The sequence below is a fragment of the Rhipicephalus microplus genome, chromosome 3, assembly GCF_043290135.1.
Source record: "Rhipicephalus microplus isolate Deutch F79 chromosome 3, USDA_Rmic, whole genome shotgun sequence".
Taxonomy (NCBI): Eukaryota; Metazoa; Arthropoda; class Arachnida; order Ixodida; family Ixodidae; genus Rhipicephalus; species Rhipicephalus microplus.
Genome location: NC_134702.1, coordinates 158,486,350 through 158,511,550, shown reverse-complemented (window position 1 = coordinate 158,511,550; position 25,201 = coordinate 158,486,350). Strand labels below are relative to the sequence as shown.

Here is a 25,201-nt window from a genome sequence, read left to right as displayed (position 1 = left end):
AGATAAAAAATACTTCCGACACCGGGAATCGTACCCGGGCCTCCTGGGTGAGAGCCAGGTGTCCAAGCCACTAGACCATGCCAGAGAACGGAGAGGGACGGAGCGATTGCTTAGCCATTCAGCCAACAGGGTGAAACTATTCAAGTTACATACCGTGTGCAAATTGGAGACTTGATGACAGCAGATAAAAGAATACTTCCGACACCAAGAATCGAACCAGGTTCTCCTGGGTGAGAGCCAGATATCCTAGCCACTAGACCACGCCGGAGAACGGAGAGGGACGGAGCGATCGCTTAGATATTGGGCCAACAGGGTAAAACTATTGAAGTTACATACCGTGCGCTAATTGGAGACTTGATGACAGCAGATAAAAGAAAAAACTTCTGACACCGGGAATCGTACCCGGGCCTGCTGGGTGAGAGCCAGGTATCCTAGCCACTAGACCATGCCAGAGATTTGAGAGGGAGGGAGCGATCGCTTAGCCATTCGGCCAACAGGGTAAAAGTATTGAAGTTACAAAGCATGCGCGAATTGGAGGCTTGAAGACAGCAGATAAAAGAAAATACTTCCGACACCGGGAATCGAACCAGGGCCTCCTGGGTGAAAGCCAGGTATCCTAGCCACTAGACCATGCCGGAGAACGGAGAAGGACGGAGCGATCGCTTAGCCATTCGGCCAACAAGGTAGAAGTATTGAAGATACATAGCGTGCGCAATTTGGAGACTTGATGATAGCTGATAAAAAAAAATACTCCCGACCCCAGGAATCGCAACCGGGCTTCCTGGGTGAGAGCCAGGTATCCTAGACACTAGACCATGCCGGAGAACGGAGAGGAAAGGAGAGATCGCTTAGCCATTCGGCCAACAGGGTAAAACTTGAAGTTACATACCGTGCGCAAATTGGGGACTTGATGACAGCAGATAAAAGAATACTTCCGACACCAAGAATCGAACCAGGTTCTCCTGGGTGAGAGCCAGATATCCTAGCCACTAGACCACGCCGGAGAACGGAGAGGGACGGAGCGATCGCTTAGATATTCGGCCAACAGGGTAAAAGTATTGAAGTTACAAAGCATGCGCAAATTGGAGGCTTGAAAACAGCAGATAAAAGAAAATACTTCCCACACCGGGAATCGAATCCAGGCCTCCTGGGTGAGAGCCAGGTATCCAAGCCACTAGACCATGCCAGAGAACGGAGAGGGACAGAGCGATCGCTTAGCCATTCGGCCAACAGCGTAAAAGTATTGAAGTTATATAGCATGCGCAACATGGAGACTTGATAATAGCAGATGAAAAAATACTTCCGACACCGGGAATCAGACGCGGGCCTCCTGGGTGAGAGCCAGGTGTCCAAGCCACTAGACCATGCCAGAGAACGTAGAGGGACGGAGCGATCGCTTAGCCATTCGGCCAACAGGGTGAAACTATTCAAGTTACATACCGTGCGCAAATTGGAGACTTGATGACAGCAGATAAAAAAAATACTTCCGATACCGGGAATCGCACGCGGGCCTCCTGGGTGAGAGCCAGGTATCCAAGCCACTAGACCATGCCGGAAAACGGAGAGGGACAGAGCGATCGCTTAGCCATTCGGCCAACAGGGTAAAAGTATTGAAGTTATATAGCATGCGCAAATTGGAGACTTGATGATAGCAGATGAAAAAATACTTCCGACACCGGGAATCGAACCCGGGCCTCTTGGGTGAAAGCCAGGTATCCTAGCCACTAGACCATGCCGGAGAACGGAGAGGGACGGAGCGATCGCTTAGCGATTCGGCCAACAGGGTAAAAGTATTGAAGTCACATAGCGTGCGCAAATTGGAGACTTGATGATAGCAGATAAAAGAAAATACTTCCGACACCGGGAATCGAACCCCGGCCTCCTGGGTGAGAGCCAGGTATCCTAGCCACTAGACCATGCCGGAGAACAGAGAGGGACGGAGCGATCACTTAGCCATTTGGCCAACAGGGTAAAAGTATTGAAGTTACATAGCATGCGCAAATTGGAGACTTGATGATAGCAGATGAAAAATACTTCCGACACCGGGAATCGAATCCAGGCCTCCTGGGTGAGAGCTAGGTATCCTAGCCACTAGACCCTGCCGGAGAACGGAGAGGGACTGAGCGATCGCTTAGCCATTCGGCCAACAGGGTAAAAGTATTGAAGTTAAATAGTATGCGCAAATTGGAGACTTGATGATAGCAGATAAAAAATACTTCCGATACCGGGAATCGCAAGCAGGCCTCCTGGGTGAGAGCCAGGTATCCAAGCCACTAGACCATGCCGGAGAACGGAGAGGGACAGAGCGATCGCTTAGCCATTCGGCGAACAGGGTAAAAGTATTGAAGTTAGATAGCGTGCGCAAATTGGAGACTTGATGACAGCAGATAAAAGAAAATACTTCCGACACTGGGAATCGAACCCGGGCCTTCTGGGTTAAAGCCAGGTATCCTAGCCACTAGACCATGCTGGAGAACGGAGAGGGACGGAGCGATCGCTTAGCGATTCGGCCAACAGGGTAAAAGTATTGAAGTTACATAGCGTGCGCAAATTGGAGACTTGATGATAGCAGATAAAAGAAAATACTTCCGACACCGGGAATCGAACCTGGGCCTCCTGGGTGAGAGCCAGGTATCCTAGCCACTAGACCATGCTAAAGAACAGAGAGGGACGGAGCGATCACTTAGCCATTTGGCCAACAGGGTAAAAGTATTGAAGTTACATAGCGTGCGTAAATTGGATACTTGATAATAGCAGATAAAAAATACTTCCGACACCGGGAATCGTACCCGGGCCTCCTGGGTGAGAGCCAGGTGTCCAAGCCACTAGACCATGCCAGAGAACAAAGAGGGACGGAGCGATCGCTTAGCCATTCAGCCAACAGGGAGAAACTATTCAAGTTACATACCGTGCGCAAATTGGAGACTTGATGACAGCAGATAAAAGAATACTTCCGACACCAAGAATCGAACCAGGGTCTCCTGGGTGAGAGCCAGATATCCTAGCCACTAGACCACGCCGGAGAACGGAGAGGGACGGAGCGATCGCTTAGCGATTCGGCCAACAGGGTAAAAGTATTGAAGTTACATAGCCTGCGCAAATTGGAGACTTGATGATAGCAGATAAAAGAAAATACTTCCGACACCGGGAATCAAACCTGGGCCTCCTGGGTGAGAGCCAGGTATCCTTGCCACTAGACCATGCCGGAGAACGGAGAAGGACGGAGCGGTCGCTTAGCCATTCGGCCAAGAAGGTAGAAGTATTGAAGATACATAGCGTGCGCAATTTGGAGACTTGATGATAGCTGATAAAAAAATACTCCCGACCCCAGGAATCGCAACCGGGCTTCCTGGGTGAGAGCCAGGTATCCTAGACACTAGAACATGCCGGAGAACGGAGAGGGACGGAGAGATCGCTTAGCCATTCGGCCAACAGGGTAAAACTATTGAAGTTACATACCGTGCGCAAATTGGAGACTTGATGACAGCAGATAAAAGAAAAAACTTCTGACACCGGGAATCGTACCCGGGCCTGCTGTGTGAGAGCCAGGTATCCTAGCCACTAGACCATGCCAGAGATTTGAGAGGGAGGGAGCGATCGCTTAGCCATTCGGCCAACAGGGTAAAAGTATTGAAGTTACAAAGCATGCGCAAATTGGAGGCTTGAAGACAGCAGATAAAAGAAAATACTTCCGACACCGGGAATCGAACCAGGGCCTCCTGGGTGAAAGCCAGGTATTCTAGCCACTAGACCATGCCGGAGAACGGAGAAGGACGGAGCGATCGCTTAGCCATTCGGCCAACAAGGTAGAAGTATTGAAGATACATAGCGTGCGCAATTTGGAGACTTGATGATAGCTGATAAAAAAAATACTCCCGACCCCAGGAATCGCAACCGGGCTTCCTGGGTGAGAGCCAGGTATCCTAGACACTAGACCATGCCAGAGAACGGAGAGGAACGGAGAGATCGCTTAGCCATTCGGCCAACAGGGTGAAACTTGAAGTTACATACCGTGCGCAAATTGGAGACTTGATCACAGCAGATAAAAGAATACTTCCGACACCAAGAATCGAACCAGGTTCTCCTGGGAGAGAGCCAGATATCCTAGCCACTAGACCACGCCGGAGAACGGAGAGGGACGGAGCGATCGCTTAGATATTCGGCCAACAGGGTAAAAGTATTGAAGTTACAAAGCATGCGCAAATTGGAGGCTTGAAAACAGCAGATAAAAGAAAATACTTCCCACACCGGGAATCGAATCCAGGCCTCCTGGGTGAGAGCCAGGTATCCAAGCCACTAGACCATGCCGGAGAACGGAGAGGGACAGAGCGATCGCTTAGCCATTCGGCCAACAGCGTAAAAGCATTGAAGTTATATAGCATGCGCAAATTGGAGACTTGATAATAGCAGATGAAAAAATACTTCCGACACCGGGAATCAGATGCAGGCCTCCTGGGTGAGAGCGCCATAGGTATCCTAGACACTAGATCATGCTGTAGAACGGAGGGACGGAGCGATCGCTTAGCCATTCGGCCAACAGGGTAAAACTATTGAAGTTACATAGCGTGCGCAAGTTGGAGACTTGATGACAGCAGATAAAAGAAAATACTTCCGACACCGAGAATCGAACCCGGTCCTCCTGGGTGAAAGCCAGGTATCCTAGCCACTAGACCATGCCGGAGAACGGAGAAGGACGGAGCGATTGCTTAGCCATTTGGCCAACAGGGTAAAAGTATTGAAGTTACATAGCGTGCGTAAATTGGATACTTGATAATAGCAGATAAAAAATACTTCCGTCACCGGGAATCGTACCCGGGCCTCCTGGGTGAGAGCCAGGTGTCCAAGCCACTAGACCATGCCAGAGAACGTAGAGGGACGGAGCGATCGCTTAGCCACTCGGCCAACAGGGTGAAACTATTCAAGTTACATACCGTGCGCAAATTGGAGACTTGATGACAGCAGATAAAAAAAATACTTCCGATACCGGGAATCGCACGCGGGCCTCCTGGGTGAGAGCCAGGTATCCAAGCCACTAGACCATGCCGGAGAACGGAGAGGGACAGAGCGATCGCTTAGCCATTCGGCCAACAGGGTAAAAGTATTGAAGTTATATAGCATGCGCAAATTGGAGACTTGATGATAGCAGATGAAAAAATACTTCCGACACCGGGAATCGGACGCGGGCCTCCTGGGTGAGAGCGCCATAGGTATCCTAGACACTAGACCATGCTGCAGAACGGAGAGGGACGGAGCGATCGCTTAGCCATTCGGCGAACAGGGTAAAACTATTGAAGTTACATAGCGTACGCAAATTGGAGACTTGATGACAGCAGATAAAAGAAAATACTTCCGACACCGGGAATCGAACCCGGGCCTCCTGTGTGAAAGCCAGGTATCCTAGAAACTAGACCATGCTGTAGAACGGAGAGGGACGGAGCGATCACTTAGCCATTTGGCCAACAGGGTAAAAGTATTGAAGTTACATAGCGTGCGTAAATTGGATACTTGATAATAGCAGATAAAAAATACTTCCGACACCGGGAATCGTACCCGGGCCTCCTGGGTGAGAGCCAGGTGTCCAAGCCACTAGACCATGCCAGAGAACAAAGAGGGACGGAGCGATCGCTTAGCCATTCAGCCAACAGGGAGAAACTATTCAAGTTACATACCGTGCGCAAATTGGAGACTTGATGACAGCAGATAAAAGAATACTTCCGACACCAAGAATCGAACCAGGGTCTCCTGGGTGAGAGCCAGATATCCTAGCCACTAGACCACGCCGGAGAACGGAGCGGGACGGAGCGATCGCTTAGCGATTCGGCCAACAGGGTAAAAGTATTGAAGTTACATAGCGTGCGCAAATTGGAGACTTGATGATAGCAGATAAAAGAAAATACTTCCGACACCGGGAATCGAACCTGGGCTGCCTGGGTGAGAGCCAGGTATCCTAGCCACTAGACCATGCTGGAGAACAGAGAGGGACGGAGCGATCACTTAGCCATTTGGCCAACAGGGTAAAAGTATTGAAGTTACATAGCGTGCGTAAATTGGATACTTGATAATAGCAGATAAAAAATACTTCCGACACCGGGAATCGTACCCGGGCCTCCTGGGTGAGAGCCAGGTGTCCAAGCCACTAGACCATGCCAGAGAACGGAGAGGGACGGAGCGATTGCTTAGCCATTCAGCCAACAGGGTGAAACTATTCAAGTTACATACCGTGTGCAAATTGGAGACTTGATGACAGCAGATAAAAGAATACTTCCGACACCAAGAATCGAACCAGGTTCTCCTGGGTGAGAGCCAGATATCCTAGCCACTAGACCACGCCGGAGAACGGAGAGGGACGGAGCGATCGCTTAGATATTGGGCCAACAGGGTAAAACTATTGAAGTTACATACCGTGCGCTAATTGGAGACTTGATGACAGCAGATAAAAGAAAAAACTTCTTACACCGGGAATCGTACCCGGGCCTGCTGGGTGAGAGCCAGGTATTCTAGCCACTAGACCATGCCAGAGATTTGAGAGGGAGGGAGCGATCGCTTAGCCATTCGGCCAACAGGGTAAAAGTATTGAAGTTACAAAGCATGCGCGAATTGGAGGCTTGAAGACAGCAGATAAAAGAAAATACTTCCGACACCGGGAATCGAACCAGGGCCTCCTGGGTGAAAGCCAGGTATCCTAGCCACTAGACCATGCCGGAGAACGGAGAAGGACGGAGCGATCGCTTAGCCATTCGGCCAACAAGGTAGAAGTATTGAAGATACATAGCGTGCGCAATTTGGAGACTTGATGATAGCTGATAAAAAAAAAATACTCCCGACCCCAGGAATCGCAACCGGGCTTCCTGGGTGAGAGCCAGGTATCCTAGACACTAGACCATGCCGGAGAACGGAGAGGAAAGGAGAGATCGCTTAGCCATTCGGCCAACAGGGTAAAACTTGAAGTTACATACCGTGCGCAAATTGGAGACTTGATGACAGCAGATAAAAGAATACTTCCGACACCAAGAATCGAACCAGGTTCTCCTGGGTGAGAGCCAGATATCCTAGCCACTAGACCACGCCGGAGAACGGAGAGGGACGGAGCGATCGCTTAGATATTCGGCCAACAGGGTAAAAGTATTGAAGTTACAAAGCATGCGCAAATTGGAGGCTTGAAAACAGCAGATAAAAGAAAATACTTCCCACACCGGGAATCGAATCCAGGCCTCCTGGGTGAGAGCCAGGTATCCAAGCCACTAGACCATGCCAGAGAACGGAGAGGGACAGAGCGATCGCTTAGCCATTCGGCCAACAGCGTAAAAGTATTGAAGTTATATAGCATGCGCAAATTGGAGACTTGATAATAGCAGATGAAAAAATACTTCCGACACCGGGAATCAGACGCGGGCCTCCTGGGTGAGAGCCAGGTGTCCAAGCCACTAGACCATGCCAGAGAACGTAGAGGGACGGAGCGATTGCTTAGCCATTCGGCCAACAGGGTGAAACTATTCAAGTTACATACCGTGCGCAAATTGGAGACTTGATGACAGCAAATAAAAAAAAATACTTCCGATACCGGGAATCGCACGCGGGCCTCCTGGGTGAGAGCCAGGTATCCAAGCCACTAGACCATGCCGGAGAACGGAGAGGGACAGAGCGATCGCTTAGCCATTCGGCCAACAGGGTAAAAGTATTGAAGTTATATAGCATGCGCAAATTGGAGACTTGATGATAGCAGATGAAAAAATACTTCCGACACCGGGAATCGGACGCGGGCCTCCTGGGTGAGAGCGCCATAGGTATCCTAGACACTAGACCATGCTGTAGAACGGAGAGGAACGGAGCGATCGCTTAGCCATTCGGCCAACAGGGTAAAACTATTGAAGTTACATAGCGTGCGCAAATTGGAGACTTGATGACAGCAGATGAAAGAAAATACTTCCGACACCGGGAATCGAACCCGGGCCTCCTGTGTGAAAGCCAGGTATCCTAGACACTAGACCATGCTGTAGAACGGAGAGGGACGGAGCGATCACTTAGCCATTCGGCCAACAGGGTAAAACTATTGAAGTTACATAGCGTGCGCAAATTGGAGACTTGATGACAGCTGATAAAAGAAAATATTTCCGACACCGGGAATCGAACCCGGGCCTCTTGGGTGAAAGCCAGGTATCCTAGCCACTAGACCATGCCGGAGAACGGAGAGGGACGGAGCGATCGCTTAGCGATTCGGCCAACAGGGTAAAAGTATTGAAGTCACATAGCGTGCGCAAATTGGAGACTTGATGATAGCAGATAAAAGAAAATACTTCCGACACCGGGAATCGAACCCCGGCCTCCTGGGTGAGAGCCAGGTATCCTAGCCACTAGACCCTGCCGGAGAACGGAGAGGGACTGAGCGATCGCTTAGCCATTCGGCCAACAGGGTAAAAGTATAGAAGTTAAATAGTATGCGCAAATTGGAGACTTGATGATAGCAGATAAAAAATACTTCCGATACCGGGAATCGCAAGCAGGCCTCCTGGGTGAGAGCCAGGTATCCAAGCCACTAGACCATGCCGGAGAACGGAGAGGGAAAGAGCAATCGCTTAGCCATTCGGCGAACAGGGTAAAAGTATTGAAGTTATATAGCATGCGCAAATTGGAGACTTGATGATAGCAGATGAAAAAATACTTCCGACACCGGGAATCGGACGCGGGCCTCCTGGGTGAGAGCGCCATAGGTATCCTAGACACTAGACCATGCTGTAGAACGGAGAGGGACGGAGCGATCGCTTAGCCATTCGACCAACAGGGTAAAACTATTGAAGTTAGATAGCGTGCGCAAATTGGAGACTTGATGACAGCAGATAAAAGAAAATACTTCCGACACTGGGAATCGAACCCGGGCCTTCTGGGTTAAAGCCAGGTATCCTAGCCACTAGACCATGCTGGAGAACGGAGAGGGACGGAGCGATCGCTTAGCGATTCGGCCAACAGGGTAAAAGTATTGAAGTTACATAGCGTGCGCAAATTGGAGACTTGATGATAGCAGATAAAAGAAAATACTTCCGACACCGGGAATCGAACCTGGGCCTCCCGGGTGAGAGCCAGGTATCCTAGCCACTAGACCATGCTGGAGAACAGAGAGGGACGGAGCGATCACTTAGCCATTTGGCCAACAGGGTAAAAGTATTGAAGTTACATAGCGTGCGTAAATTGGATACTTGATAATAGCAGATAAAAAATACTTCCGACACCGGGAATCGTACCCGGGCCTCCTGGGTGAGAGCCAGGTGTCCAAGCCACTAGACCATGCCAGAGAACAAAGAGGGACGGAGCGATCGCTTAGCCATTCAGCCAACAGGGAGAAACTATTCAAGTTACATACCGTGCGCAAATTGGAGACTCGATGACAGCAGATAAAAGAATACTTCCGACACCAAGAATCGAACCAGGGTCTCCTGGGTGAGAGCCAGATATCCTAGCCACTAGACCACGCCGGAGAACGGAGAGGGACGGAGCGATCGCTTAGCGATTCGGCCAACAGGGTAAAAGTATTGAAGTTACATAGCGTGCGCAATTTGGAGACTTGATGATAGCTGATAAAAAAATACTCCCGACCCCAGGAATCGCAACCGGGCTTCCTGGGTGAGAGCCAGGTATCCTAGACACTAGAACATGCCGGAGAACGGAGAGGGACGGAGAGATCGCTTAGCCATTCGGCCAACAGGGTAAAACTATTGAAGTTACATACCGTGCGCAAATTGGAGACTTGATGACAGCAGATAAAAGAAAAAACTTCTGACACCGGGAATCGTACCCGGGCCTGCTGGGTGAGAGCCAGGTATCCTAGCCACTAGACCATGCCAGAGATTTGAGAGGGAGGGAGCGATCGCTTAGCCATTCGGCCAACAGGGTAAAAGTATTGAAGTTACAAAGTATGCGCAAATTGGAGGCTTGAAGACAGCAGATAAAAGAAAATACTTCCGACACCGGGAATCGAACCAGGGCCTCCTGGGTGAAAGCCAGGTATTCTAGCCACTAGACCATGCCGGAGAACGGAGAAGGACGGAGCGATCGCTTAGCCATTCGGCCAACAAGGTAGAAGTATTGAAGATACATAGCGTGCGCAATTTGGAGACTTGATAATAGCTGATAAAAAAAAATACTCCCGACCCCAGGAATCGCAACCGGGCTTCCTGGGTGAGAGCCAGGTATCCTAGACACTAGACCATGCCAGAGAACGGAGAGGAACGGAGAGATCGCTTAGCCATTCGGCCAACAGGGTAAAACTTGAAGTTACATACCGTGCGCAAATTGGAGACTTGATGACAGCAGATAAAAGAATACTTCCGACACCAAGAATCGAACCAGGTTCTCCTGGGTGAGAGCCAGATATCCTAGCCACTAGACCACGCCGGAGAACGGAGAGGGACGGAGCGATCGCTTAGATATTCGGCCAACAGTGTAAAAGTATTGAAGTTACAAAGCATGCGCCAATTGGAGGCTTGAAAACAGCAGATAAAAGAAAATACTTCCCACACCGGGAATCGAATCCAGGCCTCCTGGGTGAGAGCCAGGTATCCAAGCCACTAGACCATGCCGGAGAACGGAGAGGGACAGAGCGATCGCTTAGCCATTCGGCCAACAGCGTAAAAGCATTGAAGTTATATAGCATGCGCAAATTGGAGACTTGATAATAGCAGATGAAAAAATACTTCTGACACCGGGAATCAGATGCAGGCCTCCTGGGTGAGAGCGCCATAGGTATCCTAGACACTACATCATGCTGTAGAACGGAGGGACGGAGCGATCGCTTAGCCATTCGGCCAACAGGGTAAAACTATTGAAGTTACATAGCGTGCGCAAATTGGATACTTGATGACAGCAGATAAAAGAAAATACTTCCGATACCGGGAATCGCACACGGGCCTCCTGGGTGAGAGCCAGGTATCCAAGCCACTAGACCATGCCGGAGAACGGAGAGGGACAGAGCGATCGCTTAGCCATTCGGCCAACAGGGTAAAAGTATTGAAGTTATATAGCATGCGCAAATTGGAGACTTGATGATAGCAGATGAAAAAATACTTCCGACACCGGGAATCGGACGCGGGCCTCCTGGGTGAGAGCGCCATAGGTATCCTAGACACTAGACCATGCTGCAGAACGGAGAGGGACGGAGCGATCGCTTAGCCATTCGGCCAACAGGGTAAAACTATTGAAGTTACATAGCATGCGCAAATTGGAGACTTGATGACAGCAGATAAAAGAAAATACTTCCGACACCGGGAATCGAACCCGGGCCTCCTGTGTGAAAGCCAGGTATCCTAGACACTAGACCATGCTGTAGAACAGAGAGGGACGGAGCGATCACTTAGCCATTCGGCCAACAGGGTAAAACTATTGAAGTTACATAGCGTGCGCAAATTGGAGACTTGATGACAGCAGATAAAAGAAAATACTTCCGACACCGGGAATCGAACCCGGGCCTCCTGTGTGAAAGCCAGGTATCCTAGAAACTAGACCATGCTGTAGAACGGAGAGGGACGGAGCGATCACTTAGCCATTTGGCCAACAGGGTAAAAGTATTGAAGTTACATAGCGTGCGTAAATTGGATACTTGATAATAGCAGATAAAAAATACTTCCGACACCGGGAATCGTACCCGGGCCTCCTGGGTGAGAGCCAGGTGTCCAAGCCACTAGACCATGCCGGAGAACGAAGAGGGACGGAGCGATGGCTTAGCCATTCAGCCAACAGGGAGAAACTATTCAAGTTACATACCGTGCGCAAATTGAAGACTTGATGACAGCAGATAAAAGAATACTTCCGACACCAAGAATCGAACCAGGGTCTCCTGGGTGAGAGCCAGATATCCTAGCCACTAGACCACGCCGGAGAACGGAGAGGGACGGAGCGATCGCTTAGATATTCGGCCAACAGGATAAAAGTATTGAAGTTACAAAGCATGCGAAAATTGGAGTCTTGAAGACAGCAGATAAAAGAAAATACTTCCGACACCGGGAATCGTACCCGGGCCTCCTGGGTGAGAGCCAGGTATCCTAGCCACTAGACCATGCCGGAAAAGGGAGAAAGGCGGAGCGAACGCTTAGTGATTCGGCCAACAGGGTAAAACTATTGAAGTTACATAGCGAGCGCAAATTGTAGACTTGATGACAGCAGATAAAAGAAAATACTTCCGACACCGGGAATCGAACCAGGGCCTCCTGGGTGAAAGCCAGGTATCCTAGCCACTAGACCATGCCGGAGAACGGAGAAGGACGGAGCGATCGCTTAGCCATTCGGCCAACAGCGTAAAAGTATTGAAGTTATATAGCATGCGCAAATTGGAGACTTGATAATAGCAGATGAAAAAATACTTCCGACACCGGGAATCAGACGCGGGCCTCCTGGGTGAGAGCCAGGTGTCCAAGCCACTAGACCATGCCAGAGAACGTAGAGGGACGGAGCGATCGCTTAGCCATTCGGCCAACAGGGTGAAACTATTCAAGTTACATACCGTGCGCAAATTGGAGACTTGATGACAGCAAATAAAAAAAAATACTTCCGATACCGGGAATCGCACGCGGGCCTCCTGGGTGAGAGCCAGGTATCCAAGCCACTAGACCATGCCGGAGAACGGAGAGGGACAGAGCGATCGCTTAGCCATTCGGCCAACAGGGTAAAAGTATTGAAGTTATATAGCATGCGCAAATTGGAGACTTGATGATAGCAGATGAAAAAATACTTCCGACACCGGGAATCGGACGCGGGCCTCCTGGGTGAGAGCGCCATAGGTATCCTAGACACTAGACCATGCTGTAGAACGGAGAGGAACGGAGCGATCGCTTAGCCATTCGGCCAACAGGGTAAAACTATTGAAGTTACATAGCGTGCGCAAATTGGAGACTTGATGACAGCAGATGAAAGAAAATACTTCCGACACCGGGAATCGAACCCGGGCCTCCTGTGTGAAAGCCAGGTATCCTAGACACTAGACCATGCTGTAGAACGGAGAGGGACGGAGCGATCACTTAGCCATTCGGCCAACAGGGTAAAACTATTGAAGTTACATAGCGTGCGCAAATTGGAGACTTGATGACAGCTGATAAAAGAAAATATTTCCGACACCGGGAATCGAACCCGGGCCTCTTGGGTGAAAGCCAGGTATCCTAGCCACTAGACCATGCCGGAGAACGGAGAGGGACGGAGCGATCGCTTAGCGATTCGGCCAACAGGGTAAAAGTATTGAAGTCACATAGCGTGCGCAAATTGGAGACTTGATGATAGCAGATAAAAGAAAATACTTCCGACACCGGGAATCGAACCCCGGCCTCCTGGGTGAGAGCCAGGTATCCTAGCCACTAGACCATGCCGGAGAACGGAGAGGGACGGAGCGATCACTTAGCCATTTGGCCAACAGGGTAAAAGTATTGAAGTTACATAGCGTGCGTAAATTGGATACTTGATAATAGCATAATAGCAGATAAAAAATACTTCCGACACCGGGAATCGAATCCAGGCCTCCTGGGTGAGAGCTAGGTATCCTAGCCACTAGACCCTGCCGGAGAACGGAGAGGGACTGAGCGATCGCTTAGCCATTCGGCCAACAGGGTAAAAGTATTGAAGTTAAATAGTATGCGCAAATTGGAGACTTGATGATAGCAGATAAAAAATACTTCCGATACCGGGAATCGCAAGCAGGCCTCCTGGGTGAGAGCCAGGTATCCAAGCCACTAGACCATGCCGGAGAACGGAGAGGGAAAGAGCAATCGCTTAGCCATTCAGCGAACAGGGTAAAAGTATTGAAGTTATATAGCATGCGCAAATTGGAGACTTGATGATAGCAGATGAAAAAATACTTCCGACACCGGGAATCGGACGCGGGCCTCCTGGGTGAGAGCGCCATAGGTATCCTAGACACTAGACCATGCTGTAGAACGGAGAGGGACGGAGCGATCGCTTAGCCATTCGACCAACAGGGTAAAACTATTGAAGTTAGATAGCGTGCGCAAATTGGAGACTTGATGACAGCAGATAAAAGAAAATACTTCCGACACTGGGAATCGAACCCGGGCCTTCTGGGTTAAAGCCAGGTATCCTAGCCACTAGACCATGCTGGAGAACGGAGAGGGACGGAGCGATCGCTTAGCGATTCGGCCAACAGGGTAAAAGTATTGAAGTTACATAGCGTGCGCAAATTGGAGACTTGATGATAGCAGATAAAAGAAAATACTTCCGACACCGGGAATCGAACCTGGGCCTCCCGGGTGAGAGCCAGGTATCCTAGCCACTAGACCATGCTGGAGAACAGAGAGGGACGGAGCGATCACTTAGCCATTTGGCCAACAGGGTAAAAGTATTGAAGTTACATAGCGTGCGTAAATTGGATACTTGATAATAGCAGATAAAAAATACTTCCGACACCGGGAATCGTACCCGGGCCTCCTGGGTGAGAGCCAGGTGTCCAAGCCACTAGACCATGCCAGAGAACAAAGAGGGACGGAGCGATCGCTTAGCCATTCAGCCAACAGGGAGAAACTATTCAAGTTACATACCGTGCGCAAATTGGAGACTTGATGATAGCTGATAAAAAAATACTCCCGACCCCAGGAATCGCAACCGGGCTTCCTGGGTGAGAGCCAGGTATCCTAGACACTAGAACATGCCGGAGAACGGAGAGGGACGGAGAGATCGCTTAGCCATTCGGCCAACAGGGTAAAACTATTGAAGTTACATACCGTGCGCAAATTGGAGACTTGATGACAGCAGATAAAAGAAAAAACTTCTGACACCGGGAATCGTACCCGGGCCTGCTGGGTGAGAGCCAGGTATCCTAGCCACTAGACCATGCCAGAGATTTGAGAGGGAGGGAGCGATCGCTTAGCCATTCGGCCAACAGGGTAAAAGTATTGAAGTTACAAAGCATGCGCAAATGGGAGGCTTGAAGACAGCAGACAAAAGAAAATACTTCCGACACCGGGAATCGAACCAGGGCCTCCTGGGTGAAAGCCAGGTATTCTAGCCACTAGACCATGCCGGAGAACGGAGAAGGACGGAGCGATCGCTTAGCCATTCGGCCAACAAGGTAGAAGTATTGAAGATACATAGCGTGCGCAATTTGGAGACTTGATGATAGCTGATAAAAAAAAATACTCCCGACCCCAGGAATCGCAACCGGGCTTCCTGGGTGAGAGCCAGGTATCCTAGACACTAGACCATGCCAGAGAACGGAGAGGAACGGAGAGATCGCTTAGCCATTCGGCCAACAGGGTAAAACTTGAAGTTACATACCGTGCGCAAATTGGAGACTTGATGACAGCAGATAAAAGAATACTTCCGACACCAAGAATCGAACCAGGTTCTCCTGGGTGAGAGCCAGATATCCTAGCCACTAGACCACGCCGGAGAACGGAGAGGGACGGAGCGATCGCTTAGATATTCGGCCAACAGTGTAAAAGTATTGAAGTTACAAAGCATGCGCAAATTGGAGGCTTGAAAACAGCAGATAAAAGAAAATACTTCCCACACCGGGAATCGAATCCAGGCCTCCTGGGTGAGAGCCAGGTATCCAAGCCACTAGACCATGCCGGAGAACGGAGAGGGACAGAGCGATCGCTTAGCCATTCGGCCAACAGCGTAAAAGCATTGAAGTTATATAGCATGCGCAAATTGGAGACTTGATAATAGCAGATGAAAAAATACTTCTGACACCGGGAATCAGATGCAGGCCTCCTGGGTGAGAGCGCCATAGGTATCCTAGACACTAGATCATGCTGTAGAACGGAGGGACGGAGCGATCGCTTAGCCATTCGGCCAACAGGGTAAAACTATTGAAGTTACATAGCGTGCGCAAATTGGAGACTTGATGACAGCAGATAAAAGAAAATACTTCCGACACCGAGAATCGAACCCGGTCCTCCTGGGTGAAAGCCAGGTATCCTAGCCACTAGACCATGCCGGAGAACGGAGAAGGACGGAGCGATTGCTTAGCCATTTGGCCAACAGGGTAAAAGTATTGAAGTTACATAGCGTGCGTAAATTGGATACTTGATAATAGCAGATAAAAAATACTTCCGACACCGGGAATCGTACCCGGGCCTCCTGGGTGAGAGCCAGGTGTCCAAGCCACTAGACCATGCCAGAGAACGTAGAGGGACGGAGCGATCGCCTAGCCACTCGGCCAACAGGGTGAAACTATTCAAGTTACATACCGTGCGCAAATTGGAGACTTGATGACAGCAGATAAAAAAAATACTTCCGATACCGGGAATCGCACGCGGGCCTCCTGGGTGAGAGCCAGGTATCCAAGCCACTAGACCATGCCGGAGAACGGAGAGGGACAGAGCGATCGCTTAGCCATTCGGCCAACAGGGTAAAAGTATTGAAGTTATATAGCATGCGCAAATTGGAGACTTGATGATAGCAGATGAAAAAATACTTCCGACACCGGGAATCGGACGCGGGCCTCCTGGGTGAGAGCGCCATAGGTATCCTAGACACTAGACCATGCTGCAGAACGGAGAGGGACGGAGCGATCGCTTAGCCATTCGGCCAACAGGGTAAAACTATTGAAGTTACATAGCATGCGCAAATTGGAGACTTGATGACAGCAGATAAAAGAAAATACTTCCGACACCGGGAATCGAACCCGGGCCTCCTGTGTGAAAGCCAGGTATCCTAGACACTAGACCATGCTGTAGAACAGAGAGGGACGGAGCGATCACTTAGCCATTCGGCCAACAGGGTAAAACTATTGAAGTTACATAGCGTGCGCAAATTGGAGACTTGATGACAGCAGATAAAAGAAAATACTTCCGACACCGGGAATCGAACCCGGGCCTCCTGTGTGAAAGCCAGGTATCCTAGAAACTAGACCATGCTGTAGAACGGAGAGGGACGGAGCGATCACTTAGCCATTTGGCCAACAGGGTAAAAGTATTGAAGTTACATAGCGTGCGTAAATTGGATACTTGATAATAGCAGATAAAAAATACTTCCGACACCGGGAATCGTACCCGGGCCTCCTGGGTGAGAGCCAGGTGTCCAAGCCACTAGACCATGCCGGAGAACGAAGAGGGACGGAGCGATCGCTTAGCCATTCAGCCAACAGGGAGAAACTATTCAAGTTACATACCGTGCGCAAATTGAAGACTTGATGACAGCAGATAAAAGAATACTTCCGACACCAAGAATTGAACCAGGGTCTCCTGGGTGAGAGCCAGATATCCTAGCCACTAGACCACGCCGGAGAACGGAGAGGGACGGAGCGATCGCTTAGATATTCGGCCAACAGGATAAAAGTATTGAAGTTACAAAGCATGCGAAAATTGGAGGCTTGAAGACAGCAGATAAAAGAAAATACTTCCGACACCGGGAATCGTACCCGGGCCTCCTGGGTGAGAGCCAGGTATCCTAGCCACTAGACCATGCCAGAAAAGGGAGAAAGGCGGAGCGAACGCTTAGTGATTCGGCCAACAGGGTAAAACTATTGAAGTTACATAGCGAGCGCAAATTGTAGACTTGATGACAGCAGATAAAAGAAAATACTTCCGACACCGGGAATCGAACCAGGGCCTCCTGGGTGAAAGCCAGGTATCCTAGCCACTAGACCATGCCGGAGAACGGAGAAGGACGGAGCGATCGCTTAGCCATTTGGCCAACAAGGTAGAAGTATTGAAGATACATAGCGTGCGCAATTTGGAGACTTGATGATAGCTGATAAAAAAAATACTCCCGACCCCAGGAATTGCAACCGGGCTTCCTGGGTGAGAGCCAGGTATCCTAGACACTAGAACATGCCGGAGAACGGAGAGGGACGGAGAGATCGCTTAGCCATTCGGCCAACAGGGTAAAACTATTGAAGTTACATACCGTGCGCAAATTGGAGACTTGATGACAGCAGATAAAAGAAAAAACTTCTGACACCGGGAATCGTACCCGAGCCTGCTGGGTGAGAGCCAGGTATCCTAGCCACTAGACCATGCCAGAGATTTGAGAGGGAGGGAGCGATCGCTTAGCCATTCGGCCAACAGGGTAAAAGTATTGAAGTTACAAAGCATGCGCAAATTGGAGGCTTGAAGACAGCAGATAAAAGAAAATACTTCCGACACCGGGAATCGAACCAGGGCCTCCTGGGTGAAAGCCAGGTATCCTAGCCACTAGACCATGCCGGAGAATGGAGAAGGACGGAGCGATCGCTTAGCCATTCGGCCAACAAGGTAGAAGTATTGAAGATACATAGCGTGCGCAATTTGGAGACTTGATGATAGCTGATAAAAAAAAATACTCCCGACCCCAGGAATCGCAACCGGGCTTCCTGGGTGAGAGCCAGGTATCCTAGACACTAGACCATGCCGGAGAACGGAGAGGAACGGAGAGATCGCTTAGCCATTCGGCCAACAGGGTAAAACTATTGAAGTTACATACCGTGCGCAAATTGGAGACTTGATGACAGCAGATAAAAGAAAACTTCCGACACCAAGAATCGAACCAGGTTCTCCTGGATGAGAGCCAGATATCCTAGCCACTAGACCACGCCGGAGAACGGAGAGGGACGGAGCGATCGCTTAGATATTCGGCCAACAGGGTAAAAGTATTGAAGTTACAAAGCATGCGCAAATTGGAGGCTTGAAAACAGCAGATAAAAGAAAATACTTCCCACACCGGGAATCGAATCCAGGCCTCCTGGGTGAGAGCCAGGTATCCAAGCCACTAGACCATGCCGGAGAACGGAGAGGGACAGAGCGATCGCTTAGCCATTCGGCCAACAGGGTAAAAGTATTGAAGTTATATAGCATGCGCAAATTGGAGACTTGATGATAGCAGATGAAAAAATACTTCCGACACCGGGAATCGTACGCGGGCCTCCTGGGTGAGAGCGCCATAGGTATCCTAGACACTAGACCATGCTGTAGAACGGAGAGGGACGGAGCGATCGCTTAGCCATTCGGCCAACAGGGTAAAACTATTGAAGTTAGATAGCGTGCGCAAATTGGAGACTTGATGACAGCAGATAAAAGAAAATACTTCCGACACCGGGAATCGAACCCGGGCCTCCTGGGTGAAAGCCAGGTATCCTAGCCACTAGACCATGCCGGAGAACGGAGAGGGACGGAGCGATCGCTTAGCGATTCGGCCAACAGGGTAAAAGTATTGAAGTTACATAGCGTGCGCAAATTGGAGACTTGATGATAGCAGATAAAAGAAAATACTTCCGACACCGGGAATCGAACCCGGGCCTCCTGGGTGAGAGCCAGGTACCCTAGCCACTAGACCATGCCGGAGAACAGAGAGGGACGGAGCGATCACTTAGCCATTTGGCCAACAGGGTAAAAGTATTGAAGTTACATAGCGTGCGTAAATTGGATACTTGATAATAGCAGATAAAAAATACTTCCGACACAGGGAATCGTACCCGGGCCTCCTGGGTGAGAGCCAGGTGTCCAAGCCACTAGACCATGCCAGAGAACGGAGAGGGACGAAGCGATCGCTTAGCCATTCAGCCAACAGGGTGAAACTATTCAAGTTACATACCGTGCGCAAATTGGAGACTTGGTGACAGCAGATAAAAGAATACTTCCGACACCAAGAATCGAACCAGGGTCTCCTGGGTGCGAGCCAGATATCCTAGCCACTAGACCACGCCGGAGAACGGAGAGGGACGGAGCGATCGCTTAGATATTCGGCCAAATGGGTAAAAGTATTGAAGTTATAAAGCATGCGCAAATTGGAGGCTTGATGATAGCAGGTAAAAAATACTTCCGACACCGGGAATCGCACGCGGGCCTCCTGGGTGAGAGCCAGGTATCCTAGCCACTAGACCATGCCGGAGAACGGAGAGGAACTGAGCGATCGCTTTGCCATTCGGCCAACAGGGCAAAAGTATTGAAGTTATATAGTATGCGCAAATTGGAGACTTGATGATAGCAGGTAAAAAAATACTTCCGACACCGGGAATCGCACGCGGGCCTCCTAGGTGAGAGCCAGGTATCCAAGCCACTAGACCATGCCGGAGAACGGAGAGGGACAGAGCGATCGCTTAGCCATTCGGCCAACAGCGTAAAAGTATTGAAGTTATATAGCATGCGCAAATTGGAGCCTTGATGATAGCAGATGAAAAAATACTTCCGACACCGGGAATCGGACGCGGGCCTGCTGGGTGAGAGCGCCATAGGTATCCTAGACACTAGATCATGCTGTAGAACGGAGAGGGACGGAGCGATCGCTTAGCCATTCGGCCAACAGGGTAAAACTATTGAAGATACATAGCGTGCGCAATTTGGAGACTTGATGATAGCTGATAAAAGAAAATACTCCCGACCCCAGGAATCGCAACCGGGCTTTCTGGGTGAGAGCCAGGTATCCTAGACAATAGACCATGCGGGAGAACGGAGAGGGACGGAGAGATCGCTTAGCCATTCGACCAACAGGGTAAAACTATTGAAGTTAAATACCGTGCGCAAATTGAAGACTTGATGACAGCAGCTAAAAGAAAATACTTCCGACACCGCAAATCGAACCCAGGCCTCCTGATGAGAGCCAGGTATCCTAGCCACTAGACCATGCCGGAGAACGGAGAGGGACGGAGCGATCGCTTAGCCATTCGGCCAACAGGGTAAAACTATTGAAGTTACATACCGTGCGCAAATTGGAGACTTGATGATAGCAGATGAAAAAATACTTTCGACACCGGGAATCGGACGCGGGCCTCCCGGGTGAGAGCGCCATAGGTATCCTAGACACTAGACCATGCTGTAGAACGGAGAGGGACGGAGCGATCGCTTAGCCATTCGGCCAACAGGGTAAAACTATTGAAGTTACATAGCGTGCGCAAATTGGAGACTTGATGACAGCAGATAAAAGAAAATACTTCTGACACCGGAAATCGAACCCGGGCCTCCTGGGTGAAAGCCAGGTATCCTAGCCACTAGACCATGCCGGAGAACGGAGAGGGACGGAGCGATCGCTTAGCGATTCGGCCAACAGGGTAAAAGTATTGAAGTTACATAGCGTGCGCAAATTGGAGACTTGATGATAGCAGATAAAAGAAAATACTTCCGACACCAGGAATCGAACCCGGGCCTCCTGGGTGAGAGCCAGGTATCCTATTCACTAGACCATGCCGGAGAACGGAGAGGGACGGAGCGATCACTTAGCCATTTGGCCAACAGGGTAAAAGTATTGAAGTTACATAGCGTGTGTAAATTGGATACTTGATAATGCCAGATAAAAAATACTTCCGACACCGGGAATCGTACCCGGGCCTCCTGGGTGAGAGCCAGGTGTCCAAGCCACTAGACCATGCCAGAGAACGGAGAGGGACAGAGCGATCGCTTAGCCATTCGGCCAACAGGGTGAAACTATTCAAGTTACATACCGTGCGCAAATTAGAGACTTGATGACAGCAGATAAAAGAATACTTCCGACACCAAGAATCGAACCAGGGTCTCCTGGGTGAGAGCCAGATATCCTAGCCACTAGACCACGCCGGAGAACGGAGAGGGACGGAGCGATTGCTTAGATATTCGGCCAACAGGGTAAAAGTATTGAAGTTACAAAGCATGCGCAAATTGGAGGCTTGAAAACAGCAGATAAAAGAAAATACTTCCCACACCGGGAATCGAATCCAGGCCTCCTGGGTGAGAGCCAGGTATCCAAGCCACTAGACCATGCCGGAGAATGGAGAGGGACAGAGCGATCGCTTAGCCATTCGGCCAACAGCGTAAAAGTATTGAAGTTACATAGCGTGCGCAAATTGGAGACTTGATGACAGCAGATAAAAGAAAATACTTCCGACACCGAAAATCGAACCCGGGCCTCCTGGGTGAAAGCCAGGTATCCTAGCCACTAGACCATGCCGGAGAACGGAGAAGGACGGAGAGATCGCTTAGCCATTTGGCCAACAGGGTAAAAGTATTGAAGTTACATAGCGTGCGTAAATTGGATACTTGATAATAGCTGATAAAAAATACTTCCGACACCGGGAATCGTACCCGGGCCTCCTGGGTGAGAGCCAGGTGTCCAAGTCACTAGACCATGCCAGAGAACGTAGAGGGACGGAGCGATCGCTTAGCCATTCGGCCAACAGGGGGAAACTATTCAAGTTACATACCGTGCGCAAATTGGAGACTTGATGACAGCAGATAAAAAAATACTTCCGACACCGGGAATCGAACCCGGGCCTCCTGGGTGAAAGCCAGGTATCCTAGCCATTAGACTATGCCGGAGAACGAAGAAGGACGGAGCGATCGCTTAGCCATTTGGCCAACAGGGTAAAAGTATTGAAGTTACATAGCGTGCGTAAATTGGATACTTGATAATAGCAGATAAAAAATACTTCCGACACCGGGAATCGTACCCGGGCCTCCTGGGTGAGAGCCAGGTATCCTAGCCACTAGACCATGCCGGAGAACGGAGAGGGACAGAGCGATCGCTTAGCCATTCGGCCAACAGGGTAAAAGTATTGAAGTTATATAGCATGCGCAAATTGGAGACTTGATGATAGCAGATGAAAAAATACTTCCGACACCGGGAATAGGACGCGGGCCTCCTGGGTGAGAGCGCCATAGGTATCCTAGACACTAGACCATGCTGTAGAACGGAGAGGGACAGAGCGATCGCTTAGCCATTCGGCCAACAGGGTAAAACTATTGAAGTTAGATAGCGTGCGCAAATTGGAGACTTGATGACAGCAGATAAAAGAAAATACTTCCGACACCGGGAATCGAACCCGGGCCTCCTGGGTGAAAGCCAGGTATCCTAGCCACTAGACCATGCCGGAGAACGGAGAGGGACGGAGCGATCGCTTAGCGATTCGGCCAACAGGGTAAAAGTATTGAAGTTACATAGCGTGCGCAAATTGGAGACTTGATGATAGCAGATAAAAGAAAATACTTCCGACACCGGGAATCGAACCCGGGCCTCCTGGGTGAGAGCCAGGTACCCTAGCCACTAGACCATGCCGGAGAACAGAGAGGGACGGAGCGATCACTTAGCCATTTGGCCAACAGGGTAAAAGTATTGAAGTTACATAGCGTGCGTAAATTGGATACTTGATAATAGCAGATAAAAAATACTTCCGACACCGGGAATCGTACCCGGGCCTCCTGGGTGAGAGCCAGGTGTCCAAGCCACTAGACCATGCCAGAGAACGGAGAGGGACGAAGCGATCGCTTAGCCATTCAACCAACAGGGTGAAACTATTCAAGTTACATACCGTGCGCAAATTGGAGACTTGATGACAGCAGATAAAAGAATACTTCCGACACCAAGAATCGAACCAGGGTCTCCTGGGTGAGAGCCAGATATCCTAGCCACTAGACCACGCCGGAGAACGGAGAGGGACGGAGCGATCGCTTAGATATTCGGCCAAATGGGTAAAAGTATTGAAGTTATAAAGCATGCGCAAACTGGAGGCTTGAAGACAGCAGATAAAAGAAAATACTTCCGACACCGGGAATCGATTCCAGGCCTCCTGGGTGAGAGCTAGGTATCCTAGCCACTAGACCATGCCGGAGAACGGAGAGGGACTGAGCGATCGCTTTGCCATTCGGCCAACAGGGTAAAAGTATTGAAGTTATATAGTATGCGCAAATTGGAGACTTGATGATAGCAGGTAAAAAAATACTTCCGACACCGGGAATCGCACGCGGGCCTCCTGGGTGAGAGCCAGGTATCCAAGCCACTAGACCATGCCGGAGAACGGAGAGGGACAGAGCGATCGCTTAGCCAATCGGCCAACAGCGTAAAAGTATTGAAGTTATATAGCATGCGCAAATTGGAGCCTTGATGATAGCAGATAAAAAAATACTTCCGACACCGGGAATCGGACGCGGGCCTGCTGGGTGAGAGCGCCATAGGTATCCTAGACACTAGATCATGCTGTAGAACGGAGAGGGACGGAGCGATCGCTTAGCCATTCGGCCAACAGGGTAAAACTATTGAAGATACATAGCGTGCGCAATTTGGAGACTTGATGATAGCTGATAAAAGAAAATACTCCCGACCCCAGGAATCGCAACCGGGCTTCCTGGGTGAGAGCCAGGTATCCTAGACAATAGACCATGCGGGAGAACGGAGAGGGACGGAGAGATCGCTTAGCCATTCGACCAACAGGGTAAAACTATTGAAGTTACATACCGTGCGCAAATTGAAGACTTGATGACAGCAGCTAAAAGAAAATACTTCCGACACCGCAAATCGAACCCGGGCCTCCTGATGAGAGCCAGGTATCCTAGCCACTAGACCATGCCGGAGAACGGAGAGGGACGGAGCGATCACTTAGCGATTCGGCCAACAGGGTAAAAGTATTGAAGTTACATAGCGTGCGCAAATTGGAGACTTCATGATAGCAGATAAAAGAAAATACTTCCGACACCGGGAATCGAACCCGGGCCTCCTGGGTGAGAGCCAGGTATCCTAGCCACTAGACCAAGCCGGAGAACGGAGAGGGACGGAGCGATCGCTTAGCCATTTGGCCAACAGGGTAAAAGTATTGAAGTTACATAGCGTGCGTAAATTGGATACTTGATAATAGCAGATAAAAATACTTCCGACAACGGGAATCGTACCCGGGCCTCCTGGGTGAGAGCCAGGTATCCAAGCCACTAGACCATGCCAGAGAACGGAGAGGGACGGAGCGATCGCTTAGCCATTCGGCCAACAGGGTGAAACTATTCAAGTTACATACCGTGCGCAAATTGGAGACTTGATGACAGCAGATAAAAAATACTTCCGACACCAAGAATCGAACCAGGGTCTCCTGGGTGAGAGCCAGATATCCTAGCCACTAGACCACGCCGGAGAACGGAGAAGGACGGTGCGATCGCTTAGATATTCGGCCAACAGGGTAAAAGTATTGAAGTTGCAAACCATGAGCAAATTGGAGGCTTGAAGACAGCAGATAAAAGAAAATACTTCCGACACCGGGAATCGAATCCAGGCCTCCAGGGTGAGAGCTAGGTATCCTAGCCACTAGACCATGCCGGAGAACGGAGAGGGACGGAGCGATCGCTTAGCCATTCGGCCAACAAGGTAGAAGTATTGAAGATACATAGCGTTCGCAATTTGGAGACTTGATGATAGCTGATAAAAAAATACTCCCGACCCCAGGAATCGCAACCGGGCTTCCTGGGTGAGAGCCAGGTATCCTAGACACTAGACCATGCCGGAGAACGGAGAGGGACGGAGAGATCGCGTAGCCATTCGGCCAACAGGGTAAAACTATTGAAGT

The 25,201-nt window shown here is 50.0% G+C and overlaps 53 non-coding genes across 53 annotated transcripts; all 53 read right to left on the bottom strand.

The window, feature by feature from the left end:
• Window positions 1–13: 13 nt before the first annotated feature.
• Window positions 14–85, bottom strand: TRNAE-CUC (transfer RNA glutamic acid (anticodon CUC)). The gene has a single exon. It is a non-coding gene; the product is annotated as a tRNA-Glu (tRNA).
• Window positions 86–566: 481 nt separating this feature from the next.
• Window positions 567–638, bottom strand: TRNAE-UUC (transfer RNA glutamic acid (anticodon UUC)). The gene has a single exon. It is a non-coding gene; the product is annotated as a tRNA-Glu (tRNA).
• Window positions 639–1,667: 1,029 nt separating this feature from the next.
• Window positions 1,668–1,739, bottom strand: TRNAE-UUC (transfer RNA glutamic acid (anticodon UUC)). Its single transcript has one exon. It is a non-coding gene; the product is annotated as a tRNA-Glu (tRNA).
• A 113-nt stretch (window positions 1,740–1,852) lies between these two features.
• Window positions 1,853–1,924, bottom strand: TRNAE-CUC (transfer RNA glutamic acid (anticodon CUC)). The gene has a single exon. It is a non-coding gene; the product is annotated as a tRNA-Glu (tRNA).
• An 844-nt stretch (window positions 1,925–2,768) lies between these two features.
• TRNAE-CUC (transfer RNA glutamic acid (anticodon CUC)) lies at window positions 2,769–2,840 on the bottom strand. Its single transcript has one exon. It is a non-coding gene; the product is annotated as a tRNA-Glu (tRNA).
• A 111-nt stretch (window positions 2,841–2,951) lies between these two features.
• On the bottom strand, window positions 2,952–3,023 carry TRNAE-CUC (transfer RNA glutamic acid (anticodon CUC)). The gene has a single exon. It is a non-coding gene; the product is annotated as a tRNA-Glu (tRNA).
• A 113-nt stretch (window positions 3,024–3,136) lies between these two features.
• TRNAE-CUC (transfer RNA glutamic acid (anticodon CUC)) lies at window positions 3,137–3,208 on the bottom strand. The gene has a single exon. It is a non-coding gene; the product is annotated as a tRNA-Glu (tRNA).
• Window positions 3,209–3,689: 481 nt separating this feature from the next.
• TRNAE-UUC (transfer RNA glutamic acid (anticodon UUC)) lies at window positions 3,690–3,761 on the bottom strand. The gene has a single exon. It is a non-coding gene; the product is annotated as a tRNA-Glu (tRNA).
• Window positions 3,762–4,609: 848 nt separating this feature from the next.
• TRNAE-UUC (transfer RNA glutamic acid (anticodon UUC)) lies at window positions 4,610–4,681 on the bottom strand. Its single transcript has one exon. It is a non-coding gene; the product is annotated as a tRNA-Glu (tRNA).
• Window positions 4,682–4,791: 110 nt separating this feature from the next.
• On the bottom strand, window positions 4,792–4,863 carry TRNAE-CUC (transfer RNA glutamic acid (anticodon CUC)). The gene has a single exon. It is a non-coding gene; the product is annotated as a tRNA-Glu (tRNA).
• A 666-nt stretch (window positions 4,864–5,529) lies between these two features.
• Window positions 5,530–5,601, bottom strand: TRNAE-CUC (transfer RNA glutamic acid (anticodon CUC)). Its single transcript has one exon. It is a non-coding gene; the product is annotated as a tRNA-Glu (tRNA).
• A 111-nt stretch (window positions 5,602–5,712) lies between these two features.
• Window positions 5,713–5,784, bottom strand: TRNAE-CUC (transfer RNA glutamic acid (anticodon CUC)). The gene has a single exon. It is a non-coding gene; the product is annotated as a tRNA-Glu (tRNA).
• A 113-nt stretch (window positions 5,785–5,897) lies between these two features.
• On the bottom strand, window positions 5,898–5,969 carry TRNAE-CUC (transfer RNA glutamic acid (anticodon CUC)). The gene has a single exon. It is a non-coding gene; the product is annotated as a tRNA-Glu (tRNA).
• A 110-nt stretch (window positions 5,970–6,079) lies between these two features.
• Window positions 6,080–6,151, bottom strand: TRNAE-CUC (transfer RNA glutamic acid (anticodon CUC)). The gene has a single exon. It is a non-coding gene; the product is annotated as a tRNA-Glu (tRNA).
• Window positions 6,152–6,632: 481 nt separating this feature from the next.
• TRNAE-UUC (transfer RNA glutamic acid (anticodon UUC)) lies at window positions 6,633–6,704 on the bottom strand. The gene has a single exon. It is a non-coding gene; the product is annotated as a tRNA-Glu (tRNA).
• Window positions 6,705–8,109: 1,405 nt separating this feature from the next.
• On the bottom strand, window positions 8,110–8,181 carry TRNAE-UUC (transfer RNA glutamic acid (anticodon UUC)). The gene has a single exon. It is a non-coding gene; the product is annotated as a tRNA-Glu (tRNA).
• Window positions 8,182–8,294: 113 nt separating this feature from the next.
• On the bottom strand, window positions 8,295–8,366 carry TRNAE-CUC (transfer RNA glutamic acid (anticodon CUC)). Its single transcript has one exon. It is a non-coding gene; the product is annotated as a tRNA-Glu (tRNA).
• A 667-nt stretch (window positions 8,367–9,033) lies between these two features.
• Window positions 9,034–9,105, bottom strand: TRNAE-CUC (transfer RNA glutamic acid (anticodon CUC)). The gene has a single exon. It is a non-coding gene; the product is annotated as a tRNA-Glu (tRNA).
• Window positions 9,106–9,215: 110 nt separating this feature from the next.
• Window positions 9,216–9,287, bottom strand: TRNAE-CUC (transfer RNA glutamic acid (anticodon CUC)). Its single transcript has one exon. It is a non-coding gene; the product is annotated as a tRNA-Glu (tRNA).
• Window positions 9,288–9,398: 111 nt separating this feature from the next.
• Window positions 9,399–9,470, bottom strand: TRNAE-CUC (transfer RNA glutamic acid (anticodon CUC)). Its single transcript has one exon. It is a non-coding gene; the product is annotated as a tRNA-Glu (tRNA).
• Window positions 9,471–9,951: 481 nt separating this feature from the next.
• Window positions 9,952–10,023, bottom strand: TRNAE-UUC (transfer RNA glutamic acid (anticodon UUC)). Its single transcript has one exon. It is a non-coding gene; the product is annotated as a tRNA-Glu (tRNA).
• Window positions 10,024–11,611: 1,588 nt separating this feature from the next.
• On the bottom strand, window positions 11,612–11,683 carry TRNAE-CUC (transfer RNA glutamic acid (anticodon CUC)). Its single transcript has one exon. It is a non-coding gene; the product is annotated as a tRNA-Glu (tRNA).
• A 111-nt stretch (window positions 11,684–11,794) lies between these two features.
• On the bottom strand, window positions 11,795–11,866 carry TRNAE-CUC (transfer RNA glutamic acid (anticodon CUC)). The gene has a single exon. It is a non-coding gene; the product is annotated as a tRNA-Glu (tRNA).
• Window positions 11,867–11,979: 113 nt separating this feature from the next.
• On the bottom strand, window positions 11,980–12,051 carry TRNAE-CUC (transfer RNA glutamic acid (anticodon CUC)). Its single transcript has one exon. It is a non-coding gene; the product is annotated as a tRNA-Glu (tRNA).
• A 113-nt stretch (window positions 12,052–12,164) lies between these two features.
• On the bottom strand, window positions 12,165–12,236 carry TRNAE-UUC (transfer RNA glutamic acid (anticodon UUC)). Its single transcript has one exon. It is a non-coding gene; the product is annotated as a tRNA-Glu (tRNA).
• An 853-nt stretch (window positions 12,237–13,089) lies between these two features.
• TRNAE-UUC (transfer RNA glutamic acid (anticodon UUC)) lies at window positions 13,090–13,161 on the bottom strand. Its single transcript has one exon. It is a non-coding gene; the product is annotated as a tRNA-Glu (tRNA).
• Window positions 13,162–13,274: 113 nt separating this feature from the next.
• TRNAE-CUC (transfer RNA glutamic acid (anticodon CUC)) lies at window positions 13,275–13,346 on the bottom strand. The gene has a single exon. It is a non-coding gene; the product is annotated as a tRNA-Glu (tRNA).
• Window positions 13,347–14,203: 857 nt separating this feature from the next.
• TRNAE-CUC (transfer RNA glutamic acid (anticodon CUC)) lies at window positions 14,204–14,275 on the bottom strand. Its single transcript has one exon. It is a non-coding gene; the product is annotated as a tRNA-Glu (tRNA).
• Window positions 14,276–14,385: 110 nt separating this feature from the next.
• On the bottom strand, window positions 14,386–14,457 carry TRNAE-CUC (transfer RNA glutamic acid (anticodon CUC)). The gene has a single exon. It is a non-coding gene; the product is annotated as a tRNA-Glu (tRNA).
• A 481-nt stretch (window positions 14,458–14,938) lies between these two features.
• TRNAE-UUC (transfer RNA glutamic acid (anticodon UUC)) lies at window positions 14,939–15,010 on the bottom strand. The gene has a single exon. It is a non-coding gene; the product is annotated as a tRNA-Glu (tRNA).
• Window positions 15,011–15,859: 849 nt separating this feature from the next.
• TRNAE-UUC (transfer RNA glutamic acid (anticodon UUC)) lies at window positions 15,860–15,931 on the bottom strand. The gene has a single exon. It is a non-coding gene; the product is annotated as a tRNA-Glu (tRNA).
• Window positions 15,932–16,041: 110 nt separating this feature from the next.
• TRNAE-CUC (transfer RNA glutamic acid (anticodon CUC)) lies at window positions 16,042–16,113 on the bottom strand. The gene has a single exon. It is a non-coding gene; the product is annotated as a tRNA-Glu (tRNA).
• Window positions 16,114–16,964: 851 nt separating this feature from the next.
• On the bottom strand, window positions 16,965–17,036 carry TRNAE-CUC (transfer RNA glutamic acid (anticodon CUC)). The gene has a single exon. It is a non-coding gene; the product is annotated as a tRNA-Glu (tRNA).
• A 296-nt stretch (window positions 17,037–17,332) lies between these two features.
• TRNAE-CUC (transfer RNA glutamic acid (anticodon CUC)) lies at window positions 17,333–17,404 on the bottom strand. The gene has a single exon. It is a non-coding gene; the product is annotated as a tRNA-Glu (tRNA).
• Window positions 17,405–17,517: 113 nt separating this feature from the next.
• TRNAE-UUC (transfer RNA glutamic acid (anticodon UUC)) lies at window positions 17,518–17,589 on the bottom strand. Its single transcript has one exon. It is a non-coding gene; the product is annotated as a tRNA-Glu (tRNA).
• Window positions 17,590–18,071: 482 nt separating this feature from the next.
• TRNAE-UUC (transfer RNA glutamic acid (anticodon UUC)) lies at window positions 18,072–18,143 on the bottom strand. Its single transcript has one exon. It is a non-coding gene; the product is annotated as a tRNA-Glu (tRNA).
• An 853-nt stretch (window positions 18,144–18,996) lies between these two features.
• Window positions 18,997–19,068, bottom strand: TRNAE-UUC (transfer RNA glutamic acid (anticodon UUC)). Its single transcript has one exon. It is a non-coding gene; the product is annotated as a tRNA-Glu (tRNA).
• Window positions 19,069–19,181: 113 nt separating this feature from the next.
• On the bottom strand, window positions 19,182–19,253 carry TRNAE-CUC (transfer RNA glutamic acid (anticodon CUC)). Its single transcript has one exon. It is a non-coding gene; the product is annotated as a tRNA-Glu (tRNA).
• A 293-nt stretch (window positions 19,254–19,546) lies between these two features.
• On the bottom strand, window positions 19,547–19,618 carry TRNAA-CGC (transfer RNA alanine (anticodon CGC)). Its single transcript has one exon. It is a non-coding gene; the product is annotated as a tRNA-Ala (tRNA).
• A 110-nt stretch (window positions 19,619–19,728) lies between these two features.
• On the bottom strand, window positions 19,729–19,800 carry TRNAE-CUC (transfer RNA glutamic acid (anticodon CUC)). The gene has a single exon. It is a non-coding gene; the product is annotated as a tRNA-Glu (tRNA).
• Window positions 19,801–20,839: 1,039 nt separating this feature from the next.
• TRNAE-UUC (transfer RNA glutamic acid (anticodon UUC)) lies at window positions 20,840–20,911 on the bottom strand. Its single transcript has one exon. It is a non-coding gene; the product is annotated as a tRNA-Glu (tRNA).
• A 113-nt stretch (window positions 20,912–21,024) lies between these two features.
• Window positions 21,025–21,096, bottom strand: TRNAE-CUC (transfer RNA glutamic acid (anticodon CUC)). The gene has a single exon. It is a non-coding gene; the product is annotated as a tRNA-Glu (tRNA).
• A 110-nt stretch (window positions 21,097–21,206) lies between these two features.
• On the bottom strand, window positions 21,207–21,278 carry TRNAE-CUC (transfer RNA glutamic acid (anticodon CUC)). Its single transcript has one exon. It is a non-coding gene; the product is annotated as a tRNA-Glu (tRNA).
• Window positions 21,279–21,389: 111 nt separating this feature from the next.
• TRNAE-CUC (transfer RNA glutamic acid (anticodon CUC)) lies at window positions 21,390–21,461 on the bottom strand. Its single transcript has one exon. It is a non-coding gene; the product is annotated as a tRNA-Glu (tRNA).
• A 298-nt stretch (window positions 21,462–21,759) lies between these two features.
• Window positions 21,760–21,831, bottom strand: TRNAE-UUC (transfer RNA glutamic acid (anticodon UUC)). The gene has a single exon. It is a non-coding gene; the product is annotated as a tRNA-Glu (tRNA).
• Window positions 21,832–22,124: 293 nt separating this feature from the next.
• TRNAE-UUC (transfer RNA glutamic acid (anticodon UUC)) lies at window positions 22,125–22,196 on the bottom strand. Its single transcript has one exon. It is a non-coding gene; the product is annotated as a tRNA-Glu (tRNA).
• A 110-nt stretch (window positions 22,197–22,306) lies between these two features.
• On the bottom strand, window positions 22,307–22,378 carry TRNAE-CUC (transfer RNA glutamic acid (anticodon CUC)). Its single transcript has one exon. It is a non-coding gene; the product is annotated as a tRNA-Glu (tRNA).
• A 300-nt stretch (window positions 22,379–22,678) lies between these two features.
• TRNAE-UUC (transfer RNA glutamic acid (anticodon UUC)) lies at window positions 22,679–22,750 on the bottom strand. The gene has a single exon. It is a non-coding gene; the product is annotated as a tRNA-Glu (tRNA).
• A 113-nt stretch (window positions 22,751–22,863) lies between these two features.
• Window positions 22,864–22,935, bottom strand: TRNAE-CUC (transfer RNA glutamic acid (anticodon CUC)). The gene has a single exon. It is a non-coding gene; the product is annotated as a tRNA-Glu (tRNA).
• Window positions 22,936–23,045: 110 nt separating this feature from the next.
• Window positions 23,046–23,117, bottom strand: TRNAE-CUC (transfer RNA glutamic acid (anticodon CUC)). Its single transcript has one exon. It is a non-coding gene; the product is annotated as a tRNA-Glu (tRNA).
• Window positions 23,118–23,228: 111 nt separating this feature from the next.
• TRNAE-CUC (transfer RNA glutamic acid (anticodon CUC)) lies at window positions 23,229–23,300 on the bottom strand. Its single transcript has one exon. It is a non-coding gene; the product is annotated as a tRNA-Glu (tRNA).
• Window positions 23,301–24,337: 1,037 nt separating this feature from the next.
• Window positions 24,338–24,409, bottom strand: TRNAE-CUC (transfer RNA glutamic acid (anticodon CUC)). Its single transcript has one exon. It is a non-coding gene; the product is annotated as a tRNA-Glu (tRNA).
• A 291-nt stretch (window positions 24,410–24,700) lies between these two features.
• On the bottom strand, window positions 24,701–24,772 carry TRNAE-CUC (transfer RNA glutamic acid (anticodon CUC)). Its single transcript has one exon. It is a non-coding gene; the product is annotated as a tRNA-Glu (tRNA).
• Between the last annotated feature and the right edge of the window lie 429 nt (window positions 24,773–25,201).